The sequence below is a fragment of the Leuresthes tenuis genome, unplaced genomic scaffold (assembly GCF_036924035.1).
Source record: "Leuresthes tenuis unplaced genomic scaffold, fLeuTen1.0.hap1 SCAF_17, whole genome shotgun sequence".
In the NCBI taxonomy this organism is placed as follows: Eukaryota; Metazoa; Chordata; class Actinopteri; order Atheriniformes; family Atherinopsidae; genus Leuresthes; species Leuresthes tenuis.
In genome coordinates, this window is record NW_027325371.1 from 8,828,628 (window position 1) to 8,838,816 (window position 10,189).

The 10,189-nt window shown below is 38.3% G+C and overlaps 1 protein-coding gene across 1 annotated transcript in view; it reads right to left on the bottom strand.

Moving 5' to 3' along the window:
- Positions 1 to 8,156, bottom strand: part of elfn1a (extracellular leucine-rich repeat and fibronectin type III domain containing 1a) — a 70,828-nt gene extending 62,672 nt beyond the window's left edge. Inside the window, exon 1 of the mRNA XM_072369607.1 lies at positions 7,754 to 8,156. The gene's annotated coding sequence lies outside the window, so the exon portion shown is untranslated. The remainder of the gene's footprint in view (positions 1 to 7,753) is intronic.
- Positions 8,157 to 10,189: the final 2,033 nt, after the last annotated feature.

Here is a 10,189-nt window from a genome sequence, read left to right on the forward strand (position 1 = left end):
GTCTGAATTACTGCACCTACAGAACATGTAGCTACATTTCACCACAAAATAATGATTTATTCTGTAAAAAAAAAAAAAAAAAAAAACAGCATTTTTTGGTGTATATTAATGTGCAAATGTATCCTAATTGTTTATTTTTTTTCTTTTTGACCTTTGTCAGAAGTCTTGATAATGTGCCAATCACCAACAAGCCCTTAGATGTGTCAACACTGTGAAAAGATGCTCACTGATTAAGTGAACTCTAGTCTTGAAAATCATTGTGTATTTTCCTTTCAGAGAAGCTTGTCAGAGAAGCTAACAGGTTTTAGACAATGTGTTACTTCTGCTCAACATGCTAAACTTGTGAAAAGCAGTATTTCAATGCTCTGTCACTGATGGTCTTTCTGCATGTGCTTCTAAACTGGATTTGGTTTGAAGTTGTGACTTAAATTATGAATGAAAAGTGGTCCAAATAATTAATCCAAATAATAAAGACAATGTTAGCATGTCAGAAGTGTAGTCTGGAGTCTGCGTCTGAAGTTTGATGCTGTGCATCTTTTCGATCAGAAGAACATTGACTCCCAACAGGTAACCTTACTGCTTGGGTCAGTCAGATATTTGTAGGCTCACTCATCACCCATGAAGCACTTACAGGCTTTGCAATATGTCCCCTGTATGGCTTCTATAGCTCAACAGGAAGCAATCGACTTGCTGAAGTCATTCATCAGACATTTCTACAATGTGCTCAGCAGCTGTGGTGAGGAAGATTAAGGACTGACCTTCACACAACATCAAAGTGTAGATGAGTCCTGGACAGATCACCTGATTGCTTCTTTTTTTTTTCTTTGCTTACACTTCAGATGATTGTAGACTTAAAGAAATGTTTGCTTCGCTTGTGTTGGTTAATATGGTGTGCAAAGCAAAAGCTGCTCCATAATTAATCATCGGTCAGATGTTGTCCAGCATCACTGGACAGTTCTGGTGGGTTGATTACTTGATCTTTTCATCTGTCACATTTCTACAGAGTACACTGGTTTGAGAGTTTAAGAGGCTTCATTTGAGGGTTTGATATGAAGCTCTTATTTATGTCCAATTTTACTGACCATAACAGCTGAAAAAGTGCAGTCAAAGGGAAAAGTTAAGGTTTACTGATGTTGGTTTGAAGGAATTTTTGAATGACATGAGTCCTTTTCTCAAATTACTCAAATTACCCTTCTTGCATAGAAATGGAACACATATCAAGAAGCAGTGGGACTGCTTACAAGGAGAAAACACAGTTCCCCCGTGTCTCGTCTTTGGTCTCGTGTTCTGCATAAATTAATAAGAAACAGTAAGCAGCTTCAGGTTCTTACTTTGCGACACAAGTTACCTTGACTCACTAAATCAAAAATCTTTTGAATGTTTTTTTTTTACATTGGGAATTCACTGAATGAATTACTCTGGCTGCTAAAATTGAGAGAATGCAATAATAAATTGTGAAACAGCCTTGATAAAAAAAGTGAAAATAAACAAAAAATACCATTTTAAAGTACCCTGTATGTAGATTCTCAAAACCAACAAAGCAAATGCGAGTGTCCAGACAGTAACACTCTGGCAAAGAAAGAAGCAAATCTGCATTTAGGGCTTTATATTTACAGAGGCCACTTAACAGGTTAATTTTCTCAAGTGCATCATTACCAGAGTTACTTGGCATTCATAGCAGAGGGGCAATGTATCGATCACCATCATGCAGCCATGACACCATGAAATTTCTCACTGTTAGATGTAAAGCATTCAGCATTGCACAAGGGAGCAGCTCCAATCATACAGGAATCCATCATCTTTAAAGGCTCCTGGTTTAAATTTTATAAACTGCTTTCCTACAAACTGCTTAATCATGCTGCATTGCTAATCAGCGATCTAATCAGCTGCTTCTTCCAACGCAGTAGATGTACAAAAAATGGATTGCTGCAAAACAGGATGTGAAGTTTGGGGTGTGAGTTGGCTTTATTTTGATAGACACTCAGCTCAGAATCTTAAATATATGTCTTCGTGGACTTTGAGTGCATTGGCCTCTTTGCTTTCTATATTTCCCCTAGGAACCAATTACCGCGTATAGGGTATTTTTTTCTATCTTCACTGATAGAGCATGTTTGCCTGAGCTTTGCACATACACACCTCTTTTTGTGTTTGTTTCAGAGTGCAAGGACTTAACTCTGAAACCCTCCATAAAGAATATGTTGGTTATTAAAATGGTTAATGAATCTAGTGCTGAACATTTTTATAATGCTTAAGATGTTGCTAAGTTCTAATGCAAATTGGACTCTTAAACTGCATTTTCACCTTTGCTGTTTAGCAGCATCCATCTACTAAAATACATATTCATGGCAAATTGATCATTGACACCTGATGGGAAATTCCATGTAGAACCTGTTAAAATCAATTCAAGAAAAGCTTACAGACTTCAATGTTTGGTTTGACTGAGCAGGGGAAATATAGTGTTATTCAAGCTCAAACTGTGCTCCTGAAAAATGAATCGAGACTGAATAGAAAGAAAAAAAAGAGAAATCTGACCTTTTAGGTGCCGCTGATGAGGTTTTATGCAAAGAATCAAGTTAAAAAGTGTTCTTCCTTTCCATACCTGCTGTATAAACTACATGTTGTCTTTGTCCTCTGCAGTTGCTAAATGAACTGAATGTCACATCCTCCTTTTGTTTGTAAAAATATTGTAGAAAAAAGCGTATGATTTTAAGCATATAATAATTATCTGTATCTGTAACCCACACAAGTACCTTATTTACAGCATAATATATGGTTTATCACTGCTATTATTCAGTGATTGACAAATGTCTTTGCATAGATTACTGATGTTTGACAGGCCTGTAATTTTATCAAGTCAAAACTACAATCAAGAGGGCACATAGTGTGATTTATGATTAAAAAAATTGCACATAATACTATTCACATAGAATTATACAACCTGTAGTTTTATTGATTTTATGAGGGCTGCATACAAGCGCAAATACATTCATATTCAGATGTGCACAGATAATGTCCTTAAAAAAATGTGAAAAACATCTAACATAAGATGGATGTTGTAATATTTTTTTGCTGTGGGGAATCAAGATAAAAAACAAAACAAAATAACATTGCTAATAGAGCTTGATATTTAAACAAACTGGGTTGAGCACTTAATTATTAACCACAGCCCACATCATGACCTCTACTTCTCTTTTTTTTTCTCAACAAAGCAAATCGTTCATATTGATGTGTCTGTCTTCTAAAAGTGAGACAAAGTTGTCATATAAGCTTCATGAAATCAAATAGACAGGTTATTTTTGGGCCAGTGCTTTGTGTGTTCATGTTCAATGTACTTGTTTGTGCGGTGTACAGTGTGCAATTCACAGAGGAAATATGCAGCACACTCAACAGAGCCTTGGCAGCCCTGCATGTATGAGCCCGTCTTTTGAGTGCATGCATTGTATCTAGAAATTACACTATGGGAGGATTTTTATGTCTAAAGTTTTCTCTGTGTTTTGTCTGTAATAAAATGTGGAATCGCACCGTTTAACATGAAACACTTTCTGCTGGGTTCATCCTCATCATCGACACAAAAAGCATTAATTGACAATAACCTTCATCTGATCCTTGAAACATTGTTTCTAAACTGAGCTGTTATAGGCCAGCTGTTTGGGGCTCTCATGTACAGGATATTCATCAAGCAGAGCAGGTGCCTGCAGATACACTGCCATTCAAACCAGCATCTAATTACTTTGCAGAAAAGATGGTAAATAAAAGACAGAGCAATGTTCAATACGCCTCACTCTGCCATTTCATGACGCTTGTTTACTAAAGGGTTTCGTGCATCATAAGGCAGCCAGCAGGTGGCTGAGGAAACTACACAAACGTTTTCTGGCATTCTGCGGTGGATTAATTTTTGTTCACTCCTAAATGAATGATGACTGATTCACACCCTTGAGTGAATCTCCACATCCCCAGGTTGATCCCCACAAGCTGTTAGTGGTACAGTCTGTGCTGCTCCCTTCTCATGTCTAATCCCCAGCGATCATTTAGTTTTTTGGGGAATATGTAAAAACCTACGTAAAAGGCTACTCATCTTATTTCTTCTAAGGTGTAATCTCCAATAAGATAATAGAAGGTAGGAGAAATGAAAGTTCCAAGAGATAATGACTGCACCTGCAACATTTTTCTGTGTCTCAAAACATGCTGGGAATTCAAAGAGCCAGTGCTGCCACTTTCTATAAACTCCCCTGAGTAAATTTAAATGCATTCTTTCCTGAGATGAGACCAAGCCAGAGCTCTGAAAATGCACTACATGGTTAATGACTCATGAGGTGCCGATTCAAGGTGAAGTTCGCAAATGGTTTTGCAAGCATTTAAGGAGATAACATCTCAGCAATAGTGCATCTATGTTTTGTCTAAAGAAATGTATTGTCTAAAGAAAATGTGTCCAAGGGCAGCTGCATTTGAGGGGCAGCTGTTTTTGTGTTTTCAGCCTTATCTGCTAATTACAGCCTTCGTTACACATCGTAAAATTTCAACCAATAGTTTCCCTTTCCAGTGTTAATTTCTGCCAATAACACTTCCTCTTAATTTCTGTTGTCCTAAAGATAAACTCTACCAGTGTCGTTAATAGTCCGTCCTTCACCATAAAAAGCTCTTAACAAGTCTCCCCATAGCAAAAACAGCACTACAAATGTTGAGAAATAAACATTTTCTGCTGTTACATTGCCACGTATTTCCAAAGTTGAGATAACAAGTGACGAATAGCTCTGGGGAGTTACAGCATCATCCATCAAGAATTTGCAACACTTTTAGATACAGGTTGTAAGGTATAAACAAATTGCAAACACATGAGCAGTTTATGACAGAATTTCTGAAGCCACTTTGATTTATTTATTTATTTTTTTGATAGCTCATAAATACTTTCTACTTTCCTGTAAGTCTTTTATAATACAGGTCAGTCTTTGTTTCACCAGCTGAAGTTTATCATTCTAAAATGGTGAACGTTAATTCAACCCTGATTTCTTCTTAGAATAATTGTTTACTGTTACTGGTGAGACATCAAGACCTGCAAGACTGAAGTGCATGTATAATTTCCAGTTAAGTATGTGTGATGGTAAATTAGATCCAAAGAACTTTCAAAAACTGTGAAATATAATGTTGTTTAAAGATGATATTGTTACAGAAAATATATACCTTGAAAGTCTAGTGCAGATAAAATGGAGACTCTTTGTAGTACAATCTAATTATAATGACATCACTATAAAGAGATGTAATGTAGAAAATGCTGTTATGGTTCAGTGAAACAATTCTACTTTATAGGGATTTTGCTTCTTCAATCTGTTAAGCTCTTAATAGAGAGGAAACTATATTTTTGTATTTTTGTCTTACTTTGATTTGTTTTCTTTCTGCAACAAATTTCTTGATCCTTTTATACTTAATAAAAGAAAAAACGCTTAATTTGTCTTCATTTGTTTAAAAAAACAGCTGAGCATCACAAGGGACACTTGCAAAGGAGGTGGTTCAACAGCTCTTATAAAATGGCACAATAAGTTTTAACGGGTTTCGAAAACTGTGGCACTGAATAAGGCCATGCTGTTGTACCATATGTTTCACAGCTTTGTCTACAAACCCTGGCTGGTTGCTCTGATTACACTTTACACATTGTTAACCATACAACCAATGCTTCGCTGCCGTGGCCAAGCCCTGATAACTTTTCTTCAACATGACTCGAATGTGATAAATAACCATATTTACACTGAATGTATGAGCTCTGTTTTTCTGTGTCCAAAAAACAGGTGAAATATGCAAATTACCAGCAGTGCAGCGATTCAGGCTGAATTAAAAAATATATTTTTGTCCTTTCAATTGTTGTCCAACATCAGATATTGCAGGGAGACAAAAATGCCAATCATTTCTTCTTTAAGTCCCTCTGTTTTTTTTAACATCTGGGATTATTTTATTGTGTGTTCAATTTTTAAAACAAGTTGCTGCGTTGAGAGATAGGTTAATGTCAGGTTAACTTGGTAACAAAGAGTTTTGGGTGCTTCAATTGAAGCCGTTGACAGTGCAGAGCCGTTGAAAACTATAATTCCCACTGTCATTTCCATTTAGAAAAAGGTTGGTCGCATTTCCAAAACCGCTGTCCTCTCAGGATATCTGTCTCTCTCAAATAGCAATTTATCGAACAGGGCAGTCTCGTCTTTTCTGCTCCTCATGGTCATGAGAAGCTGTAATTCTCTCTCAGTATCCTCAGCACGATCTCTTTCTTTCTCTGCCACAAAGAGCCAAGCTAAGGCAGCTTGCATACAAAATAGCTGACTCAATCATCCAGCTGTATAATCAAGATAACGGAGACGGGAACAGGAAAAGAGAGATGTGAAGCCAAATGCAAGACTTTAGCAACAGCAGCAAAACTGAGATGTTTTGAAACTGTTATAACTGTTGAGATCAAAAGTTTAAAGAGGAAACATAATAATTCACAGTGATGACCAAAGGCTAAACTGAAGATGACCCTGTGCATGAAATGACTAGAACAAGGGATAATACAGACAGACAAAATATCATGTAATATCTACCGTTTCTATGTCAAAATATGCTTAATATCTTTAAATGCCACTAGGACTATAGCACATCTACACCTACCTCTATGAGTTGTTCCTCTAGGTCTGTCATTTATTTGTCCCTACAGTATAATGGACCCGACTGATGCCCACTCACTGCTGCCTCCATTTGTGCAAAAAGACTACTGAGCTGACTAAACATCTTCTGATACTAGATATATGCTGGCTTGAATAAAAAGAGACATCAATCCACTTGAAGCCTCATGCAACTCAAATAAATCAACATGTCTAGCATCCAGCATCCTTCAGACAGATGGCATACAGACAGCAAAATCCTCAGCTAATCTGAGTGACACTGCACAAGGCTACTAAGTACAAGACTGTGTAATAACAACAGTACTGTGTGTTCAGTCTATGTGGTCTATTCATGTAGATTTAGCTTTTTAAGTATTTAGGATCTGTCTTTTTGTCATGACCTTTCGATTTCAGGTGCATATTCGTGATACCAGTTTTCCTTTTGTGTATGTGGGGTTGGCTGGATAGGCCAAGTGATGCTGAAAGCAGGCTTTATTTATAAATTGTAATTAGAGCAGCAAGCTCCCACGTAATGAGGTAATGTTGGTGTCTGTGCTTGAATCTCTGAAATAAAGTTCAGCCTCTTCTGGTTCAGTAAGGTACCCCGGAGCTGTCCGTGGTGCTGAAGCGACATCTCCAGCGGACTATTGCTGGAGGTTTACAGCTGCAAAGTGCCCACTGTACTTTATCTGGAGCTGTATCGGACTGAGTGCATGCGGAGCAAATGCAAATCTATTGTATCTCAACACCTATTAATGTTTAGATAAATTAAATAGAAGAAGACGAAATTAATAAGGAAACTTATGCTGCTGACCAGTTAAGGCGTCAAAGTGCCCATGCCCGGTTTACATAAACGTACAAAGATATCACAAAAACTAGTCCAAAATGCACCGACTTCAGCATGCTGGTGTACAAGTTAAGCTGTGCATTTTGAAAGGCGTATGCATGAGTTACTTGTTCCACACAGTGTATGCACAACAGTCGAGTCATTCAAGCACTCTTCAAATCACATTTGATCTTAGAGATTTAACGCTGCCACATGTGGATGCAAAAGACAGTCGCTAACAGTAAACGGTCCGTAAAGTCTGCGATATTAAAGTTAGGTATATAAATTCAACACTGTCACAGCTTACCTGCAGAGCAAGAGCCTCCTCCCGATACAAAGCTGACAGCTCACTGTATCTTACCACGATCGCAAGACATTTTCAAAGAGACAGGAGATATTTCTGGGTGATCATAAAAAAGAAAAAGATAATCAAAACAACGATTTAAAAAGAAGAAGAATCCCAATTTTCTGTGTTCGGTTTAAGGACGCCAACGCAGCGATTGTCTGCGTCAGGAGAGTCTCAAAGATCCATTCAGCGATGAGTGATTTAATTCAGGGCTGAGCTCCTCTCATTGCTCGCCTTTATGTATTCTGAAGAGACCCGGAGCCCTGCTTGGTCTTTCTATTGCACCGAGAGCTGACACTAGCGTTTAACCACAATCAAAGGAGGCGTGTAGTTACTGTGGGTTGGTATTACTGTATGAGGTTGGGAAACCGAGGGGAACAACTGGGAGTGGAGCGCATGTTGATCCTTCAGACTAGCCGAGGCAAAGTTTAAATCTCATAATAAGATTGTCGGTCACCACGAGGCTATAAATGGTGGTTTGTTCAAGACGGATGCCGAGAGGGTTAGGACGACTCCTGCGTATGAAAGTGCATAATAACCCGTGTCCGGTAAGAAAAAAACTTAGCTGGCTTTAAGTTTGAACAGCTTGTTTCTATGATGAAGTGAAAAACTTTTCTCTCATGTTCCTCTGAGTATATGGGCTGCACCTCCTTGCTTTAAATGGTTTTGAACTGCCCGATTTCAGTCTGGTTGGGGGGTATGTTTAATTTGGTACAGCATGAAAGGAAACAATTTCTTTTTCTCAAGGAAAGGTCCACAACCAGCAGGGGGCCTGTTCATAATGAAAATTCTGCTTTATATGATCATTTATCACAATTTAGTGACTGTTCTTTAGAAAACTTAAACATGTCCACTGGGAGCACTACAGCCTAAGAACACATAGAGTGTGTATATCTATCCTAATGTTGTCCCCTAAGACCAAACCTTGCTTTGTAGGTATGTATCTGCCTTGAAATAATGGGATTACAGGCTTGTGCCAAGCAGTGCAGAGGCAAACTAATGTAAATAGAAATCACTGAAGGGGTCTACAAGTGAAAATGCCCCCATCAAGATGATGCTGGTTTATAGATTTAAGGACTAGACCAAGGCATCTATTTAAACAGCCAACACTTCACTGAGGAGGTCAAGCCTTGGTCCTTAAGACAAGAAATCAATAAAGCTTGTTAATCAATTATTGATTAGCAGAACACCCAAAATATGAGTGTTCCAGCTTATGTGATGGTGCACTCTCACAAAGTGATCCAGAACTGCACTTATTGATTGGTATAGAAATGATAAATTGATGCCCCCACTGTTAAAATCCAAATGATGATGAGTGGTGTACATAGATGTGACTGCAATATGATCACACCTGCCATGACATTAATTGTAAGGGTTGATAAACCACTGATTGAATACAAAAGTGCAAAGAATATAAACAAAACGGAGGAAGACTTAGAATTTTCCTGCCAGAAAAGCTGTGGCAAAATGCAATCAGTAGCTCAAGGGTTAAACTCAGATTGTCTGTCCCTGTGTATATGCGGTCCCAGATTTAATTTATGGAGAGTGCAGCCTGATGTCCTCTGTAATGACGTAGTCAGGGGGATGACCCCAGCAAACCGGGAAACGGTAGCCAGAATGCAGATACTCTTCAGAGACGGAGCAAGTGGTTGTGTGAGGACTTGGCACAGACGTGGCAATTCCTTGTCTCATTGCAGCAGTCACGTTGGAGCTGTGAAATGTGAAGATGGACAGCCCAGCCAAGGAAGTCACAGCAGTGCAGCTGCAGCACGGAGAATGACAGACACACTGTATCATGCTCCCTAATATCGTCACAGCCCCTGATACATGACCTCATACAAACATTGCTGCTTCTGAGCCCTGTGCTGCCACGGCACACCAGCCTAAATTCAAAACTTAAAGCTTTAGAGGTATCAGGGCCTGCAGGCAGAATGTAGAAAAGCAGGTCACAGACACAGGTCTTACTCTTCTATTAAGGAGGTACCACTACCAGAATTCTGTGATAAAACAACATGGAATTTCAGCGTTTCCATTTCAGTTCTTACATAATACTATATTTCTAAGAAAATATCATAGAAGCCTATCTCAAAGCTCACACAAAGTCTTTAAAACTTTGTTGTTTTGTTTTATTTTTTAAATCAGATACAAAATAAGGAATCTGCACCTTACAGTGCAGCAGATGAGGGAGGGGCTTGATGGGCTGTTATAATTAACCTTCCCTGCTGAATTTCCCTTGAGGGCACAATTGCTCTTATGTCATCCATGTATAAGCTTTGACTCCCAATGGGAAAAAAAGCTATTTTTAATAACACATTAATAATTTACAATGCACAACCGAATGTAAGTACATAAACCAGATAATGTTTCTTATGATAAAAGTAAGCAGCAACCTGCTAT